At 39.4% G+C, this 22,082-nt stretch overlaps 1 protein-coding gene across 3 annotated transcripts in view; it reads right to left on the reverse strand.

The window, feature by feature from the left end:
- Positions 1–21,816, reverse strand: part of WDPCP (WD repeat containing planar cell polarity effector) — a 326,531-nt gene extending 304,715 nt beyond the window's left edge. For all 3 annotated transcript variants that reach the window (XR_008627320.1, XR_008627319.1, XM_055121824.1), the window contains exon 1: positions 21,550–21,816. The gene's annotated coding sequence lies outside the window, so the exon portion shown is untranslated. The remainder of the gene's footprint in view (positions 1–21,549) is intronic.
- Positions 21,817–22,082: the final 266 nt, after the last annotated feature.

Below are 22,082 nucleotides of genomic sequence, written 5' to 3' on the forward strand. Positions count from 1 at the left end.
AAAGAACCCTAGCAGCCACAAATCACTGCCATATTAACAGCTGACCCTCAGGCTTGCCCTGAGCCCCCTATGCATGAGATTGAATCCGCTGAAAATCCCAGGTATGCAGGACTTGTCACCGAAATCTCCAGGCTTCCATAGTGGGGAATGAGCCCCCCTCCACCCATCTCCTTGCAATTCCACTTTCCTGGCAGTCACACCCACGAACTGCACATTAACAGTCATGATCCAGATACACAAATGAATCCTAGAAGAGAGCAGCATGCTACAGAGATGCCTCTGAACCCCCAAATCACCATCCAGTTAAAATAAAAAGTTAATTCCAAGTCTAGCATCCTATGAAAAAAGTTTAGTATTCCAGAAGCACATGGCCACTTTTGTGGCTGCATGACATCTCATACAATTATGCCACTGATATGCCAAATCATATGCCAACTCATACTGCTGGAGCGATAGCACAGTGGTAGGGCATTCGCCTTTCACACAGCTGACTCATGTTTGATTCCTCCGCCCCTCTCAGAGAGCCCGGCAAGCTACCAAGAGTATCGCGACCGCACGGCAGAGCCTGGCAAGCTACCCGTGGTGTATTGGATATGCCAAAAACAGTAACAATAAGTCTCACATTGAGAGATGTTACTGGTGCCTGCTCGAACAAATCGATGAACAACGGGATGACCGTGACAGTGACAGTGATGCCAAAAGTAGCACACCATATTTGATGGGGTATAAGGTTGAAGACAACTAATCTTGATTAAAAAAATGTATATATATATGCATATATATATATATAAGCACACAAGACGCAAACTCTAACAACATGTTAATGACCTCCAATACAGGGACTTAATGTATCTCCAACATGAGATACAACAACTTTCACACACTTTCCTCTAAGGAACTTTTTTGATAATTTTAAGCCAATTATTCATAACAAGCAATACAAAATAAATTGCTTAGGATCTTCCTTTTGGGCAAGTTTGGGTGGTGATGAGAAAACTCAAAATAATGGTGGTAGGAAGGTGTAATGGTGGTGGAATTGGTGTTGACATATCAAATGTAATCAATTACTGTGGGAAAACTCCTTGAAAATAAAAGTTAAAAAAAAGAAAAAGAAAAATACAAAACACTACTTCAAGAAATAAAAGAGGACATGAGGAAATGGAAATAATTCCCCTGCTCATGGATTAGGAGGATTAACATTGTCAAAATGGCAATACTCCCCAAAACATTATACAGAGGGAATGTAGTCCCAATAAGGATACCCATGACATTTTTCAAAGAAATAGATCAAGTACTTTTGAAATTATTATGGAATAATAATCCCCCAAGAATAGCTAAAGCAATCCTTGGAGAAAAAAAGATAGGAGACATCACTTTCCCCAACTTCAAACTGTACTACAAAGCAGTAGTAATCAAAATAGCATGGTATTGAAATAGACCATAAGCTCAATGGAACAGAGTTGAATATCCTGACAACACCCTCAAATATATGATCACCTAATTTTTTATGAAGGAGGAAGAAATATGAAATAGAACAAAGATAACCTCTTTAGTACTGGTGCTGAAAAAAACGGGCAGCAACAAGCAAATTAATGACCTCTTTCTAATGCCATGCACAAAAGTTACTTCAAAATGAAATAAAGACTCAATAGCAGACCTGAATTCATAAGACGTATGGAAGACAATGTGGGCAGAACCCTCCATGACATTGAAGCTAAAGGCTTCTTCAAGGATGAAACACCACTGACCAAGCAAGTGGGAGCAAAGATATACAAATGGGACTACATTAAACTAAGAAGCTTCTACACCTCAAAAGAAACAGTGACCAAGAAACAAAGACAGCCCATAGACTGGGAAAACTTATTTACCAATAACCATTTGATAACGATTAATATCCAAGATCTATAAGGCACTGGCAGAACTTTACAAGGAAAAAGGATCCAACCGCATTAAAATATATAGGAGACAGGGAATGAACATAAACTTCCACAAAGAAGAAATACAGATGTCCAAAAGACACATGAAAAATTCATGCTCTACATCACTAATCATCAGGGAGATGTAAATCAAAACAACAAAGAGATATTATCTTATAACAGAGAGTGGCACACATCAAAAAGAACAAGAGCAACCAGTGTTTCATGGATGCAGGGAGAAAGGTATACTCCTTTATTGTTGGTGGGAACACCAACTGGTCCAGTCTTTTGGGGAAGCAATATGGGCATTCCTCAAAAAACTAGAAATTGGCTTTTCTGATGGCCCAGAAATACCACTTCTGGAAATAAAAGCACAGAGCAGAAATGCCATCTGCACTTCTGTGTGTACCACAGCACTATTCACAACAGCCAGAATCTGGAAACAACCCAAGTGCCTGAGAAAGGATGACTGGTCAATGAAACTATAGTACATCTACACAATGGAATACTATGTAGCTGTTAGGATAAATTAAATTATGACATTGCTTATAAATGGATGGACATGAAGAATATCATGCTGAGTGAAATGAGTCAGAAAGAAATGAACAGACATAGAATGACTGCACTCAATTGTGGGATATAAAAGAAAACATAGTATGAGACTAAAACCTAAGGACAATATAAACAAGTGCCAAGAGGACTGATCCATGGTTTAGATTTTTGCAACAAGTGCTGGTTGGGAAGGGCATTTGGGATAGAAAAGTAACCATTATGACAAAGATAGTTGGAAATGATTACTCTGGATAAGAACTGTGTTCTAAAATTAGGTAAAGGACCAAACATGGTAACTTCTCAGTATTTGTACTGCAAATCATAATGCCCAAAAGGAGAGAAAAGAGAGAGAGAGAAACAGAGAGAGAAGAAAAGTGCCTGCCATATGGGGACAGAGGGTGGCAGGAGGAAAACTGGGTGATGGGAAATGTACACTGGTGGAGGAATGGGTGTTGAAACATTGTATATCTGAAACCCAACCATAAACTTGGTAAGTTTGACCATTTATCTTCCGTTGACAATCTTTTAGAACTTTACAGAGATAAATGTTAATCTGTGGAAAATTGGTAATAATACAAACTACTCCTGACAATAGAAATGCAAATTAGCCCCAGGTTGCCTATTACTGCCCAGTGAATACCTACTAGTCCAGCCTGTTTTCCATTCATCTGTGAGTTCACTGCAACATTGTTAATTAGAAACGTGGCACTTTGAACTAACAACAATATATTATCATTAGTGAGTTAAATATAATCTTTCATATGTTCACTTTATATGTATATGAAAGTCAAGATCACATTATCTATAAAATATATCCTTTAACAATAGCTTTCTCAGTAGAGTGCTATAGTGAGAACTAAACATACATAGCTACCACCCATAACACAAGCTATCAAACTATAGCAAAAGAGGACAGCTTAGATAGCAACTACAACAATAGCTAGAATCATTTGTATAAAAGTTATTTCTCTAGACAAAATAAGAAAACAGTATCAAACAATGACCAACCTTTAGTCTTGGATTACAGAATTAAGTTTACCAAACAGTGAAGTGGAAAGAGCAAGGAGAGGAATGAAGTGGACTAGATGGAGACTGGAGAGATAGCAAAGAAGGTAGGGCGCTTACCTTGAACACAGCCAGCCCAGATTCTATCCCAGCATCCCACATGGTCCCCCAAGCACCAACAGGAGTAATTTCTGAATGCAGAGCCAAGAATAACTCCTCAGCACCACCAGACATGGCTCCAAAACCAAAAGCACAGAGGTGGAGGTCTTGGGTGCTCTGGTGGTGGCAGTGGGGTGTAGCAACGTTGTACATAATATAAAACTTAACACTACTGTAATCTCGGTACCTAAACTATGATAAAATATATTTCTTAATTATTTCTCTATATTATGTAGTAGAAGTAGTTTATAAATGTATTGTATTCTATTATAGATAGTATAACTCTCTCTTCCATCCTCCCCACAGTTATAAGCTAAACACACTTTATATATATACACTATATATAGTATATATGTACACTATATATAGTACAATAGTAGGTAAACATATGACTATACATATAGTCATATATACATATACATATATACAAACAGCATAGAGAATTTAAACATACTATATATGCTAAGAAAATTCAAAAATTATAACTACCCTAATATTAAATGGGTATCACTGTATCACAGTCATCCTGTTGTTCATAGATTTACTCGAGCGGGCACCAGTAACATCTCTATTACACTCAGCCCTGAGATCTTAGCAGCCTCTGCTTACTTGTCTTTCCCAACGATTGGAGGGCCTATAAGGGTCAGGAGAATGAGACCTATAGTTACTGTTTTTGGCATATCGCCACGGGTAGCTTGCCAGGCTCTGCCGTGCGGGCGGGATACTCTCAGTAGCTTGCCAGGCTCTCCAAGAGGGATGTATATATCTTTTACTGTATTTGGGATATGAATACATCATGGAGATCTTGCCAGGCTCTCCTGAGTGGGCAACAGATTCTCGGTAGCTTGTCAGGTAAGACAAGTATTAAAGTACTAAATAAATGGACATGGAAAGTATCATTCTGTGTGAAATGAGTCAGAAGAAAATGAACAGACATAGAATGACTGCACTCAATTGTGGGATATAAAAAAAACATAGTATGAGACTAATTCCTAAGGACAATAAAAACAAGTGCCAAGAGGACTGATCCATGGTTTAGATGTTTGCCACAAGTGCTGGTTGGGGAGGGCATTTAGGATAGAGAAGGAACTATTATTAAAATATTAAAGTATTAAGGTATTAAATGGGTAAGTTCTATCATTTATTAAATGGTTAAGTTTTGTCACTTAAAAGTGATAAAAAGTTCTATCACTTAAGAACCCAGAAAATAACTACAAATCCTACAGGACAAAATTTTAATTCTTCACCTTGTTTTCTTATTACAGTAAGGAGCATAATTTGGGCCAGTGAGGGTTGTCTTGCACATGGTCAAGGACTAATTAAACAGTTAAGGAAAAAATATTCAAGACTAGAATTTAAAGACTGTCTTGGTTAGTTTGACACTAACTTATACCGAGTTAATATAATTCCCAGCACCACCAGGATTGAGTACTTGAGCACTGTCAGGAGTGACCCCTGTGCATGGAGCCAGGAATTAGACCTAAGCACAGGATGTAGCCCAATTCCACAACCACCACCTCATCCCACCCCTGCCAAGAGCATAACTCATAATTTGGCATCAAAGGTCTATTTTCTCCTTACAGGAATACAGTTAAGCAATTTTTAAAATCAGATATAGGTTAAATAACCACTAGGTAATAGCTTCGTAATAGTGAACTTATAATAATAAAACCAGATTTTCACAGAAAAAAAATTATGTGTTCTTTTAAAGTCCTCACTATAATGTAGTTCAACAATTCAATTTTAAGCTTTCTTAATTTCAATCAACAGTAACTAAAATGTTTTTTTTCTGATTCCTTTGACAATGGTTCTACTCAGAATGGTAATTTAATATTCTTAGATGCATATTTCAAAACCTTAATATTAAATTCTATCTAGAGAGTAATTTCCGAAGTGCTATTACCTGAAGCCAAAAGCCAGACTTCATGTCTCTAGAATGATCTTGTCTTGTAGTAGTTTTAAATTCAGTAAGTCTATATGCCCTTCCCAATGTACCTCTGGCTGGCCTGGGCTTGTTGTAAATAGTTGATTCAGCTAGGTAGCTTTTACAAATGTCAACATGCTTAACAATTCACACTGTGTACAAGGAAAGTATTGTGTTTTAAAATAGATATGTTTCTCCTTGTGAAACAAAGTTAATCATTTGAAAGCATCTATTTAAAGGAAATGGAATAGCATTTCATTCTCTAGGAAAGAATTGAGAGGATATATATCTCACCTCATTTCTCCTTTCATTTATTTAATTTCAAGCATGACCAAGAGGGCAAATGTTTATGTACTGCAGGAAAGGAAATGCATCATTAAAGAATGTAGGCCTACAAAACTTAATGGCCATATAAGCCTACAGTATTCCCAAAAACTGCTCTACATTGTTTTAATAAGAAAATAATCAAATAATTTTATGTTAAACACAAATTTTCCAAGATCCCTAGCATATTCCTTCTAAAATTTTAAACAAATATACCTGATATGAAAAATAGCATATTATCCAAATATCAAATATTATACTGAGTATTTGAACAGCAAACACAAATAGTCCTAATCCCCATCACAAGCTATGATAAAATGTTAATGTATTTAAAATTTTTAATTATACATGGAATTAACTGAAATACTGTACTTTAAACAATTAGTTATTAATATTTCAGCCATATGAAATCACAAGAGCAGACAAACAGGTGATACTTAATGCAGAAAATTTTCAAAAGCCAATTGTGGTCATTCTAATTTGGGCATCTGGAAAATAACTACAGCCTAGTTTATAACAAGTAGAAGTGTTTAATAGATCTTTTAAGGAATACCCTAAATGGTAATTCTATAATAATAGAAAAATATAAGGAAATGTGTTGGACAACATTTATACCTCTTACTTAGGCTAGACATAAGTTGGCATCACAAAAATTTCAATGAATAAAACAAGGTACTCGATGACTGAATATCCTTCCCAGTTTAACAGTAATTTCCAGCATCGTTATTCAAAATAATATGAAATACTCTGCAAAGTACTTGAAATAAAGAAATCCTCTTACATTGCCTAGGCAATTTAAGATGAAGGGTGAAGGACTAGATGCAGGTATATATTACCAACGATAATCATAGTCATCATGCACAGGAACTGCCTCTTTGCCAACTCTACTAGAAAAGGTGCTAGTCGAAGGGATAATATGTTGTTTTTAAAAAATTATGATTCCTTTAACAGTTCCCCCACACATATATCTGGGTGGACTGGATAAAAGTACCTGACATAGTCTGAAAATTAGTAAACTATGAGAGGACTGGCCGGGGAAGGTATCAATGACCTCCTGGGTAAACCTAACTCTTTCAACACTCTCACTCTCTCAACTGAAAAAAAAAAGAGGAAATATTTTTAAAGAAGCCTATTATTGATGGAACTAATAGTGTAAGATCCTTCTGACTTCATTCACTGCCTGTGGGAATATCATCTGGTCCAGCCTTTTTGAAATATAATATGGACATTCCTCAAAAACTAGGAACTAGGAACTGAACTTTCATATGACCCAGCAATTCCACTCCTGGGAATATACTCCAAGGTCCCAGAAGCAGAAATCAGAAAAGACTCACTCTTATGTTCATCGCAACATGATATATAATAGCCAAAATATGGAAACAACCCAAATGCCCAAGAACAGATGACTGAATAAAGAAACTATGGTATATATACACAATAGAATACTATGCACCCTTTAAAAAGATAGTCATGTAATCTGCTGCAAAGTGGATGGATCTTGAGAGTATCATGGTATCATGTTAGTGAAATTAGTCAGAGAGAAAGGAAAAGACTCAGAATGTATCTCGCTCATATGTGGGATATAGAGAAACTTCATAGGGGAAAATTAAATGCCCAATGGCAAAAGAAGTGAAGAGCAGGAAAAGTGATCTTCAGTAGAAAGTCTGGCACTTGGGTAGGGGCATGGGGGTTAAGTTAGGGACAGGACACTAGAACAATGGGTGAGGGGGAAAGGGCCTGCCAACAAGGCAGGCTGTGCGATGGGAGGGAAACTGGGGACATTGATGAAGAGTAGTAAAGGGACTGATGTTGTAACAATGTAATATAATATATAACATAATAAATATAAAATAATGTGTTTGAGATATTAATAAGGTTACTCATGATTGAGGTGCTCCTTTCTTATTTCATGATGGGTGCAGGCTGCACAAAAAAAAGGCACATTTAGAGGTTTGAAAGTTTCAGCTTCACACCAGGTACTCAGAGGAGGAGAGAGGAACTGGAGATTGAGTCAAAGCAACAATTGTCCATAACTTAATCATCCTTGCAAGGTTTGGGGAACTTTTGGTTGATGATCATATCAAGTAGCTTACAAGTGGCACATTCCGAGAGGACAATGAATTCCATGTGCCCTTTCTTATACCCTGGCCAATACAAATCTTCCATCTGGATGTTCCTGGGTTATGACTTTTATAGTAGCACTGCTGTCCCATTGTTCATCGATTTGCTCGAGCGGGCACCAATAAAATCTCCATTGTGAGACTTGTTGCTACTGTTTTTATTTTTTGATGACTCAGCTTACTGATCACTCTTAAGTTTTGAATTTGAAAACTTAAAAGTAAAAAGTGGGAAAACTTGAGAGTAAAAATTTTAGTGGAAATATACCTCTTAGTGGGTGAGAATACCCAGAGTCCTCTTTCCCCTATTGGTTTATCTATCTTTGGGTGAATATTACTTATAATTAGAATGATGTTAAACTAAGGTTCAAATTTACACCTTTTACAGAGTGATGACATAACTGTAGAAGCCTTATATACACAAATAAGATAGGAGTTCTTTGAACTTCTTCCATGTAACTTGCAAAACTGTTTTCAGAAATAGTTTTCAGTGATCTTTCAACCCAGGTAAGGAGTTTGCCTTGCATGAGGCCTACTCAGGTTTGATTCCTTCATCCCTCTTGCAGAGCCCGGCAAGCTAATGAAGAGTATCCCACCCTCACAGCAGCGCCTGGCAAGCTACCCATAAAATATTTGATATGACTTTTATAATAAATTAGTAATAGTACATAAAGTTTTTTCCTGGGCTCTGAGAACCATTTTATCAAAATATTGAATCAGAGATGAGATCATGGAAGTTTCAGATTTATAGCTCATCAGAGGTATATAGGAGAAATGGAACTTCCAATCAAATCAGAGGGGTTCATGAGAATGCCTGGCTTTTAGTCATTCAGTCAAAAGCACAAAACTAGTGACTGCAATAATTTTGAAGTAGTTAAAACTTGCAATAATTTAGGAGTCATGAAACTATGGGGTTTTGCTAACTCCAGTCAGATAGGTCAGAATCTAATTGAAATTGGGGATATCATTTGAAATCTATAAAGAACTGGAAAACATGTAAAAACTCACATTTATTAGCAAAACTGCTGATAATAAGAAATAATGTAGATAGGTACAAGTAAGACAGACTAGAGGAAAAAAACTTACATAGTAGAATCCCACATAAGTAATATTAGAGAAATAACAGGTCTTGAAAAGAAAGTATTTCATAATCACAGTAATAACATTCATCAAAAATAATGTGTCAGTGAGAATACAGAGATTAAGTCACATAGCACATGCTGTGGTGATGACCCTGGTTTGAATTCTGGCACTAAATCTGGTCCCTCCAGCACTGCCAGGCATGGCCCCTAAGCACATACTCAGATATGGCCCATACGCACTCCATTAAAGCAAAAACAAAAATGAAAATCACTGAGTGTTCAACTATGGGTTAAGGTTTTATCAAAAATAATACATGAAATGGGTCCAAGTATGTCCCCACTAATTATTTATTAAATGCAAAAGAGAAAATAGTCATTTCACAATGGAGAGATCTAGCAAACAATATCTTTTTGTTTGTTTGCTTTTGAGCCACCTCTCGCATTCAGGTTCTGCACTCAGGGATCACTTCTGGTAGTTTGGGGGGCAGATGAGGTGCCAGGGATCAAACCCAGGCTGTCCATGTGAAAGGCAAGTGTCCTATCCACTGATTACAATTTCCATCACAAATAAGAAAATGATGTAATGTCCTGATAAGGCAATACTGCTAATAGAGTCATTCTAAAAAATTCTAACTCTAAATTTAATTAATAAAAACTTCATATAAACCCATATTTAAGGATATTCTGCAAAACAACTTCCAATCCTCTTCAAAAACATTAATTTCAGCTTTCTGCCACCACGCGAGATCGACCCCGGAGGCAACTGAACTACTTTGGACACGAGCATCGCCCCCAAAATGCCTCCAAACTGTGTGCTCGGAGCTACTGGCCCAGGCACCGCCAGCGGCGTATGGTCTTTTCTCTCTCAACTCTTTCTTTTTGAACGCAGCGAGGCAACAGCCAGTTTTTAGACTATGCAGGAAGCCTGGAAAAGCCGATGGGGCGGGACTTCCGGATCCACCCTGTGCCGATATTTAAGCACAGAGCCATGTGGGTACGCTCCTTTCTGCCGCCACGCGAGATCGACCCCGGAGGCAACTGAACCACTTTGGACACGAGCAGCGCCCCCAAAATGCCTCCAAACTGTGTGCTCAGAGCTACTGGCCCAGGCACCTCCAGCGAGTGATGCAATTACCAAAAGAATTTTCCCAGGACTTCATATAGAAATCCAAAACCTTGGATTTTGGATTTCTTAATATCTCTTGATTGTCAGCAACGTGTAAATGTTCCTTTTTAGCAGGGCTTACCGTGGGGGGAAACTCCAAACAATAGTACTGAGTTTTTTGTTGAAGGGTAAAAGATTGTAGCGATAGAATTTTAGGCAGAATTTTCCCTGGACTTTATATAGAAACCCAAAACCGCGCGGCCGCACAACCTAATGTCATCTAATCATCAGCAATATGAAATGGTTCCTTTGTAACGGGTTGTACTTTGGGGGGACCATAATAGGGTTAAAGTTTGTAGTGACGTGTAATTTCTGGCTGTACTTTTCCTGGACTTTATACAGAAATTCAAAGCCGCGAGGCCGCTGCCATGGCTGAGCAACCTAATGTCATTTAATCATCACCAATATGAAATGGTTCCTTTTTAACAGGTCGGACTTTGGTGGGAAATCCTAACAAGAATAATAAGTCTTTTGCTGAAATATTGAAGGTAATCAAAGTGGTAGCCATCTCTATAGACTGAACTAAGCCATATCCCCAAGCTGGCTGAGAAGAAATATCCTTCTTTCTCGGGAAGAAACGCAGCGTGGCGTTAACCATAGTATGATGTCCATTAAGCTGACACGGACCTGGTGGCGTGGGAATGGGATACAAGGGAATAAATTATTATGTACTTGGAAAAGCGGGACGCTGGTGGAATCTCGAGCCGGGGCCGATACCAGCGTATTACTTTTGGTTCCAGAAACTGCTTGCAGACATTCTACCAGACTATTAACTAAGCCAGAGCCCCACGCCGGCTGATGACGGGAAATAACCATCTTTTTCGGGTTTTTTTCCCTTTGTCTGGCAGCGTGGTGATTACTAAACGGGCGTGAACTTGGTGGCGCGAGACGAGGGGGGAAAAAAATAGAAAAGTTATGTAACAAACAGCGGGACTTAATATCTCTACATTCTCAGCAATGGAGAGCTATCAAATGCTTTCTTGACAGTAGGACTGTCTTTTCTTTTTGGGGGGGAAACCCTAGCAACAATAGTGAGTTATGTGTTGAAACATGGAATGTAACCAAGATAAAGCATAAACGAAGTGAAACTTATCACTTACAAGAGCGGGGACTGGGGGGGTTGAAGTGGGCGGGAGGTATAATGGGGTGGTTGGTGATGGAATATGGGCACTGGTGAAGGGAAGGGTGTTTGAGTATTGTATAACTGACATAATCCTGAGAACTATGTAACCCTCCACATGGTGATTCAATAAAATTTAAATTAAAAAAACAAAAACAAAAAACATTAATTTCAGAAATTAAAAAATGCTATTTAACTATTAAGATTACAGGATATAAAATAGACATGACACCTAAATTTAATGCATGATTATGAACTAGGAAATGTTTTAAAGTATTATGAAGACAACTAATAGAATGAGTGCATAGTACATGGTAATTATCAAATAAAAACACATGCACACCTCTGCTCACTGTAGCATTCAGCAGAAAAGCTAACATATGGAAGAAACCCAAATGTCCAAATACAGATTAATGGGTAAATACACTGTGCATATATACATATTAGAATACTATGCAGCTATAAGAAAAGATGAAATCTTGCAGTTTTTGCATCTTGATGAAGAGTATATTAAGTGAAGTAAGTTAAACGAAGAAAAAGTATCAATAATCTGACTCATCTGTGGTATATAGAGAAACAAAACAAGGGAATAACAAAAAAGCACGACATAAACTTCTAATTTAATTATAAATTAAACCATAAATTGGCTATTGCCATGGTTTTAATCTTATTTTAACACTGATACTTTCATCATATCTCTTTAATCTTAATGTTGTTTTCATCACTGTCACTGTCACTGTCATCCTGTTACTCATCAATTTGCTCGAGCGGGCACCAATAAGGTCTACATTGTGAGACTTGTTATTACTGTTTTTGGCATATGAATACGCCATGGGTAGCTTCCCAGGCTCTGCCATGTAGGCAAGATACTCTCAGTAGCTTGCCGGGCTCTCCGAGAGGGACGGAAGAATCTAACCTGAAGATATATTTTATAATTTGTTTCTCACTGATATCCTCAAAATGACTATTACTGAGTTTTAAAAAGTTGTGCTATTTCTGAAAAAAATTAAAATCTTATTTGGGTTATCAATTGGTTTCACCCAATTAGGTTACATAGAAATTTTTTTTTCAAGCTATAAATATATATTTGTAGCATTGAAGTATCATTGATTTAAAATATATAGGTTCCAGGTGTACATTGTTATAAAAGAAAACTCTATGAGTGGTGCATTGAGTTGACCATTGGAAGGTTATTTTGTTCTTTTTTTTTTTTTTTTTTTAAATTAGAGAATCACCGTGAGGGTACAGTTACAGATTTATACACTTTTGTGCTTATACTTCCCTCATACAAAGTTTGGGAACCCATCCCTTCACCAGTGCCCATTCTCCACCACCCGTAAACCCAGTGTCCCTCCCACCCTCCCCAATCCCATCTCCCCCCCACCCCACCCTGCCACTGTGGCAAGGCATTCCCTTCTGTTTTCTCTCTCTAATTAGCTGTTGTGGTTTGCAATAAAGGTGTTGAGTGGCCGCTGTGCTCAGTCTCTAGCCCTCATTCAGCCCGCAACTCCCTTCCCCCACATGGCCTTCGACTACAATGTAGTTGGTGATCGCTTCTCTGAGTTGACCTTTCCCCGGAACGTGAGGCCAGCCTCGAAGCCATGGAGTCAACCTCCTGGTACTTATTTCTACAGTTCTTGGGTGTTAGTCTCCCACTCTGTTATTCTATATACCATAGATGAGTGCAATCTTTCTATGTCTGTCTCTCTCTTTCTGACTCATTTCACTCAGCATGAAACTTTTCATGCCCATCCACTTAACTACAAAATTCTTCACCTCCTTTTTTCTAACAGCTGCATAGTATTCCATTGTATAGATGTACCAAAGTTTCCTCAACCAGTCATCCGTTCTGGGGCATTCGGGTTTTTTCCAGATTCTGGCTATTGTAAACAGTGCTGCGATGAACATACATGTGCAGATGTTGTTTCGATTGTACTTTTTTGCCTCTCTGGGATATATTCCCAGCAGTGGTATTGCTGGGTCAAATGGGAATTCAATATCTAATTTTTTGAGAGTCGTCCAAATTGTTTTCCAGAAGGGCTGAACCAGTCGGCATTCCCACCAGCAGTGAAGAAGGGTCCCTTTCTCCCCACATCCTCTCCAACAGCGGTTGCTTTTGTTCTTTTGGATGTGTGCTAGTCTCTGTGGTGTGAGGTGGTATCTCATGGTTGTTTTGATCTGCATCTCTCTGATGATTAGTGATGTAGAGCACTTTTTCATGTGCCTTTTGGCCATTCGTATTTCTTCCTTGGTAAAGTTTCTGTTCATTTCTTTGCCCCATTTTTTGATGGGGTTGGATGTTTTCTTCTTGTAGAGCTCAACCAGTGCTTTATATAGCATTGATATCAACCCCTTATCTGATGGGTATTGTGTAAATATCCTTTCCCATTCTGTGGATAGTCTTTGTATTCTGGTCACTGTATCTCTTGCGGTGCAGAAGCTTTTTAGTTTAATGTAGTCCCATTTGTTGATCTCTGTTTTTACTAGATTGCTTAGTTCCGTGTCACCTTTGAAGATACCTTTATCTTCAATATCGTGGAGGGTTTCGCCGACCTTGTCTTCAATGTACCTTATGGTTTGTGGTCTAATGTTGAGGTCTTTAATCCATTTTGATCTGACTTTTGTGCATGGTGTCAGGTCAAGGTCTAAACCCATTTTTTTGCATGTGGTTGTCCAGTTGTGCCAGCACCATTTGTTAAAGAGGCTTTCCTTGCTCCACTTCACATCTCTTGCTCCCTTATCAAAGATTAGATGGTCATACATTTGGGGTTGTGTGTAGGGATATTCCACCCTGTTCCATTGGTCTACGGCTCTGCCTTTGTTCCAGTACCATGCTGTTTTAATTGTTACTGCTTTGTAGTAAAGTTTGAGGTTGGGGATGGTGATGCCTCCCATCATCTTTTTCCCAAGAATTGTTTTAGCTATCCTTGGACGTTTGTTATTCCATATGAATTTTAGGATTGCTTGATCCATTTCTTTGAAGAATGTCATGGGTATATTTATAGGGATCGCATTGAATCTGTATAATGCTTTAGGGAGTATTGCCATTTTGACAACATTGATTCTCCCTATCCACGAGCAGGGTATATGTTTCCATTTCCTCATGTCCTCTTTGATTTCATGGAGTAGCGTTATGTAGTTTTCTTTGTAAAGGTCTTTTACTTCCTTGGTTAAGCTGATTCCGAGGTACCTGATTTTCTGGGGCACGATTGTGAATGGGATTGCTTTTTTCATGTCCCTTTCCTCTGCCTCATTGTTTGCATATATGAAGGCCATGGATTTTTGGGTATTGATTTTGTAGCCTGCAACTTTACTGTATAAGTCTATTGTTTCTAAGAGTTTCTTAGTAGAGGTTTTAGGCTTCTCTAGATATAGTATCATGTCGTCTGCAAATAGTGAGAGTTTGATTTCTTCCCTTCCTATCTGGATGCCCTTAATCTCTTTTTCTTGTCTAATAGCTATCGCAAGTACTTCCAGTACTATATTGAAGAGGAGTGGTGAGAGTGGGCATCCTTGTCTTGTGCCTGATCTCAGAGGAAAGGCCCTTAGTTTTTCCCCGTTGAGGATAATGCTTGCCGTAGGCTTGTGATAGATGGCTTCGACTATCTTGAGGAAAGTTCCTCCAAACCCCATTTTGGCGAGGGTTTTCATCATGAAAGGAAGTTACATAGAAATTTTTAATTTAAATTTTGAAATTCAATGAGCAAATAAGATCCTTCAAGGTTTTCATTAAATGATACTTAAAGCATGTAAAAATCGACTATTTATAAAATTACTAATGCTTTTTAGGGAAAATATACCTTTCAATCTCTCCTTATGCTTTCAGGGTAAATTGAACTGAGTTAAGGTACTAAGTGAAAGAACTGTATACTTAGGAAAATTTTAGTAGAGCCTTAAATGACTAATATGTAATATATCATCTTTTATGTCAGATGATTCTCACTTCTTTCCTTTCAGCCAAGCTGAAGAATGGCCTAAATGAGCTATGTGTTGAAAGATCTGTCACTGTAGCACTGTCGTCCCGTTGTTCATCGATTTGCTTGAGCAGGCACCAATAACGTCTCCATTATGACACTTGTTGTTACTGTTTTTGGCATATCGAATATGCCACAGGTAGCTTGCCAGGCTCTGCCGTGTGGGCGGGATACTCTCAGTAGCTTGCCAGGCTCTCTGAGAGGGATGAAGGAATCAAACCCGGATAGGCCTCGTGCAAGGCAAATGCCTTACTTGGGTTGAAAGATCACTGAAAACTATTTCTGAAAACAGTTTTGCAAGTTACATGGAAGAAGTTCAAAGAACTCCTATCTTATTTGTGTATATAAGGCTTCTACAGTTACGTCATCACTCTGGAAAACAGATGTAAATTTAAGCCTTAGTTTAACATCATTCTAATCATAAGTAATAATCACCCAAGGATAGATAAACCAATGGGGGAAAGAGGACTCTGGGTATTCTTACCCACTAAGAGGTACATTTCCACTAAAATTTTTACTTTCAAGTTTTCCCACCATAGAGTAGTTTCAAATTCAAAACTTAAAAGTGACCAGTAGGCTGAGGCATCAAAAAATAAAAATTAAACATTAAGGCTAGAGAGATAATACATGGGTTAAGGCACTGCCTTTCACACAGCTGACTCTGGTTTGATCCCTGGCACCGCGTATGGCTCCCGGGAAACTGCTGGGAGTGATCCATGAGCTCAGTGAAATAAGTAAGCCCTGAGCACAACGGGGTCTTACCCAGAATCCCAAGTCCCCCCACCCCCCAAAAAAGACTACATAGCTAGATAGAGAGATTTCTACACATAGTAAAATAGAAATGGGGTCATGAATAGATGGATGTCAATTAATTTATTATTCACTGTCACACTGTATCACTGTCATCCTGTTGCTCATCGATTAGCTCAAGTAGGCACCAGTGATGTCTCCATTGCGAGACTTATCATTACTGTTTTTGGCAAATCGAATATGCCACGGATAGCTTGCCAGGCTCTGCCATGCAGGTGAGATACTCTCGGTAGCTTGCCAGGCTCTCCAAGAGGGCCGGAAGAATCGAGCCCAGGTCGGCCGCATGCAAGACGAACGCACTACCCGCTGTGTTATAGCTCCAGCCGAAGTGGTAACATACAAGACATATAAAGCTTCACACAGCTCAACAACAACAGATATGGACAGCTACTAAAAGGAAACATATGAAAGGCCAATAGGAATATCAAAAAGTGTTCATTATCAATTTTTATCAAGAAAACAAAAACCAAAATGACAATGGGGTATCATGTCTCACAAGTGTGAATAGTTTTGATGTGTGTGTTGTGTATGTAAAAGGCCAATATAATCAGTGCTAATATAATCTTTACAGTGCTGGGTATCAAATTCAGGTTCTCATACATGCTAGGCAAGTATTCTACCACCTATCTCTATCCCTGGCCCTCAAAGTATTATCGAACCCTGTAAATAAGCTCCAGTAGGAACAAAGGCCAGGAAAGGGACCGTGTGGCCAAATTCACATTCACTGCCGCACGACATCTCATACTCTACAACACTGATGTACCAAGGGTAGCACACCACATTTGATGGGATGTAAAATAGAAGACAACCAATCTTAGGGAAAAGAAAAAAATAGCACACAAGGCTCAACCTTTAACAATATGTTAGTAATCTCTTATACAAGGACTTAATGACTCCAGGGTGAGACATAACAATCTTCACACACTTTCCTCTAAGGAAAATTTGGATCATTTTAGTGGACTATTCATAACAAGCAATACAAAATAAATTATTTAGATCCTGCTTGGGGCAGGGGTTGGGGTCAGGGTGGAAACCTTCAAAATATGGTGGGGGGAAAGTGTAATGGTGGTGGGATTGATGTTGGAATAGTAAATGTAATTAATTATTGTGAACAACTTCATAAAAATAAAATTAAAAAAAATTTTTAAAAGGCCAGCAAAAAAATTTCAAAGAGAACCATCAACTACTCCCAACTCTACCCTGTTAGCAACCACCCTAGCAACGAAATCTTACTAGCGAGAATCCCCATATGGGGCAGCTTGGGAAAAACCTTATAAAAGCCAACTTGAACAACGGAAGTGAGCTGCTGCCTGAGCCCAACTGCTTGTGTCCACATGGCCAAGCACATGTGGTACCCGAGCACATGTATGTTCCCCATCTCCCCTCTTGAGATATGTACTGGGGGCTCTCTTTCCATCTTTGGAGAAGCCTGCATTCTCTCTTGAGCACACTACTCTCTCTCTCTCTCTCTCTCTCTCTCTCTCTCTCTCTCTCTCTCTCTCTCTGTTTCTCTCTGTCTTTGTCTCTCTGTCTCTCTCCCTTCTGCCCTTCCTCAAAATCTCCAAATAAAATCTGTTGTTACTTCAAAAAATTACTTTTTCTCTTTTGATAGCTTAAGTGAGGGTTTTGGGGAGATGCTCAGCAGCAGAGCACTTCCATTGTGAGGCTTTGGGTTGAATATCCAGCACAGCTTAAAGGAAAAAAAGAGGGAGTGTGAGCCAGAGCGATAGAACAGCAAATTGGGAACCTGTTTTGCATGTGGTTGACCAGGGTTTGATTCCCAGCACCACATCACCGCCAGGAGTGATCCCTGAGCACAGAGCCAGAAGTAAACCCTGAACACAGTCAGGTATGACTCAAAAGAACAATATATACATATATATGTATATATGTACACAGATCTATGTTTTTTAGATAGGGTAATAAAGTGTGCTACTATACAGTGATAGATGCAGAGACTATCATTCTCTATTCACCATCAATGAATATCAGAGAAATTTAAATGAAAACAAATGAGCTATCAGCTCACAGCAGCAAAAATGGTCTATACCAGGGGTTAGAGAGACAGCACAGGGGTTAAGATCGTACAAGAGTTAAAGCATTGTCGGGGGTTACCCTGGAGCACAGAACCAGGAGTAATCCCTAAGCATCAAAAGTCATAGCAAAAAAATCAATAAGTCTTAAAACAATAGTACTGACAAGATTATAGACAAAAATTTCTGTAGCCAATATGAAGTTCTCCTTCACTGCTGGTGTGACTGCTGCCTGGTTAAGCATCTTTGGAAAACAACTTGAACACTTAACAAAAAATTACTAATAGAACTGCCATGTAGCCCAGGGAATCCACTACTGTGCCTCTAGCCTAAGAACACAAAAACATTAATTTAAAAGGAAATATGCAAACCTAAGTTCATCACAGCATTATTTACAATGGCTAAGTGTCTTGGAAAACACCGTGTTGAACAGATAAATGGATAAATATGTAGTATGTACAGGTGTATATATTAAATACACACATACATGATGAAATACTACTTCACAAGGAGAAAAAAAATGAAATCTTACAGTTTACCACAACTTGGATAGAACTGGAAGGCATCATGCAAATTGAAGTGAAATGTACTTTTTTTAAAAATCACCACCAAAGAAACAAATATCAGATAATATTATTGGCTCATATGTGGAGTAAAACAACCAAGAACAGGATTGGACAATCTCCAATGAAAACAAATCCTGAGACATATTGACAGAACAGGGAACCAGGAGGCTATGAAGATGAGCGAGTAGGCAAACAAGAAGAAAGGGGGAAAGGGATCTTGAGAAAATGGTGGAGGGAGTGGTGTAGTTGCAACACAAGTATAAAACAATAATTTCAGTGTTGTAAACGATGCTACATCAATAAAAACAGATTTAAAAAAAGTTAAAATTATAAATAAATACCCACATGTAAACAGAAGAATCAGATCATTAATATCTGTAGAGTGCCCTGAATAAAAAGTTCTAGGGCTTTAGTTAAAAAGAAAAAAGAATTCAAGGAGCTGGGTAGTACCAAAGTTAAGGCACTTGCCTTGCACATGGCAGGCCCCAGTTCAATTCCCAGTAATGCAGATGGTCTCCTGAGCACTGCCAGAGTAGTTCCTGACCATAGGGCCTTGAGTATGCCCCCAACTCAATTTTTTTTTCAATAATAGGGTCAGAGAGATTGTACTGGAGTTAGAGCGGATTCAACTGCTCTGATTCTATTCTAGTGCCATATATGGTCCTTTGAGCTCTGCAAGAGGAGATCCCTGACAACTGAGTCAGGAGGATGTCCTAACTATATACAGGTGTGGCTCAAAATTTTTTTTAAAACATAAAAGTGAAAAATCAGGAGTTTCACAAGTCTCATTGTCAACCCTAAACTCTACCTGCAACACTGTAAATTTGTTTCTACTTCCAACCTGAGCTTCCTGGCCAAAACGTCCATTAATGCTTACTCCTTTACAAAGAAATTTGTAAAGCCCTGGCAGCCAAGCTTTACACTTCCCCCATTACTAGCAGTCACATCAAGTTATCATTATGAATTGACCTTTCTGTATTCCTTGACACTGGGGGTTCCAAAAGGGCAGCAACTTATCATATTAAAAATGTATGAAAAATAAATAAATAAAAAAAAATAAAAATGTATGAATCTTCAGGGCCTACCATAGTGCTACATCCCCAAACACCTACCCTAGGAACATAAGCAACTTGTTAAACCTGCCCACTTGGATAAACCAGTATTCATCAAAACCAGTATCACCTCTTTACCACTATCGTAGCATTGCACTGTCATAGCACTGTCGTCTCGTTGTTCATTGAATTGCTCTAGCAGGCACCAGTAACATCTCCATTGTGAAACTTGTTACTGTTTTTGGCATATCAAATACATCAAGTAGCTTGCCAGGCTGTGCCGTTCGGGCAGGGTACTCTTGGTAGCTTGCCGGGCTCTCCGAGAGGGATGGAGGAATTGAACCCTGTTGGTCACGTGCAAGGCAAATGCCCTATCCACTGTGCTATCGCTCCAGTCCCTTTACCACTATACCATTTGAAAACTCATAACTGCACCCACAACCAACACCTTAGAACAGGGGAAACCCCAGGTCATTTGATACTAACTTTATCAAAAGGTGTGGTGTGTTAGTTTGAAATTCAATATACAGTAGAAAGTACTATAGTGAAATCAAAGCAAATGAGAAAATCAAGAGGGAATGAGTATAAATCAGGTCTAGATACAAACTGCAGGGGGATAAGGTTTGACGGTGGTTTGTAAAATCATGTGTTTACATGATTAAGTTGTAGATAGAGAAGAATAGAAAAAGAACAGGGCTGCTCCAATGTTAAGAGGTCAGAGGTGGCAAGGAGAGAACTTGTAAGGAACACTGAGAAGAGGCAACCAGTAATATAAAAGGAAAACCATGGAAAGCATTCCCAAAGCAAAACTAGTGGTTGGAGGAGGACTGAATTATTCAGCTGCATTAAAATTCTATCATAAATGCTAGCTCAGGAGGGCAGAGAGACAACACAGTGGGTAAGACTGGCTTTGCCTTGCACACCCAAGTTTGATTTGTGGCGAACACCACCAGGGGTAAGTTCTGATCACAGACAGGTGTGACACCCCCTCCCCCCACCCTTACCCCCCAAAAGAAACAAAGAAAGCTCAGGTTGGTCTTGCAACATCTTCCAAATCTAAAATAAAGGAAATAACACTTGGCGATCACCAGAGGAAAACAGAAGTTATACCAAAGCTATGTAACATACATATGTCACGCATGCTCATTTCAGTACATCACACCTTCCTTTAAATAGTCACATAAAATATGATTGGATAGATCACGGTAATTCTCTTGGACACCATTAAATGTACACCTCTGTGCTGTTCCACCAGCAGAGACAGACTGTAATAACCAGTGTCTGCATTTCCTACTGGCTTGTCTTAGAAACAGGCTGTCCATTAAGAGTCAGGGAGGTAGGATAAGGATCATCGACTTTCCAAAGGGCAAACGTGTCAACCTTCACTGAGGACTTCAGAGAACAAGTTAACACCCGTGGGCTGTGAGCTCCAGGTAGAGGCGCTCACCTCCCCAAAGCAGACACTGAATATTTACTTAGATATTTACTTTTTCAATTTAACTTTGAAGACATGCATCTAAACAGTGGCGAGGGGACGAGAACTTGTGGACACTGCACACTCCAGAAAGGAAGCTGCTGTCCTAACACAGCGCCCAAAGGGACTGGCAAAATCGCGGGTATCCGCTGAGATTTGCACCCAGGTAGGAAAGGGCAATGTGGGATCGCTCCAATTATATTCTGGAACTCTAAGGATTAAAACCAAAAACAACCAAAAAAAAAAAAAAACTTTGGCATTGGCTTTTGGGCTCACCTGCCTCCGCAGTGAGGAAAACACAAGGCCCCAAGACGCCCTCCACAGAAGCGTCTCTGCAAATCTTTCCCCTCGTCACCCGACCCTAGACTGGGCACGAGCGCTCGGGCTAAGAAAGAAGGATCCAGAAGGGCGCGGCGCGTTCCCTGGGTCTGCACTGCGGCCACGACGTAGCGGCAGCCACCGAGTCCCGCTGGTACAGCCGGGCGGCCCCGGTGCGCGCGCGCTCCGGCCTCGTCGCTTAGCAACTGAGAAGCCGACCGCCAGTGCCCGGGCATCAGTTTCTCCCGCCCCTCCGCGGGGTGAAGAGTTTTAAAACCAATTGTGTTTCCGGGTCGAGCAGGCTTTACGCAGCGGAAGGGCTCAACCTCCCACGTTTACCCTTGTGGGAGGATCAAGTCTCATTTGCTCACGTGTCGGGGGAGTGGGGGGGCTGGAGGGGGAGGTGAAAGTAACTAAGGGGTCTGTCTCTCCTCCCTCGCGGGACACGCGCCTCGTGTCCCTCCAATAGCTGGGCGCCATCAGGCGGGCCT

This window comes from Sorex araneus, chromosome X (assembly GCF_027595985.1).
Source record: "Sorex araneus isolate mSorAra2 chromosome X, mSorAra2.pri, whole genome shotgun sequence".
NCBI lineage: Eukaryota > Metazoa > Chordata > Mammalia > Eulipotyphla > Soricidae > Sorex > Sorex araneus.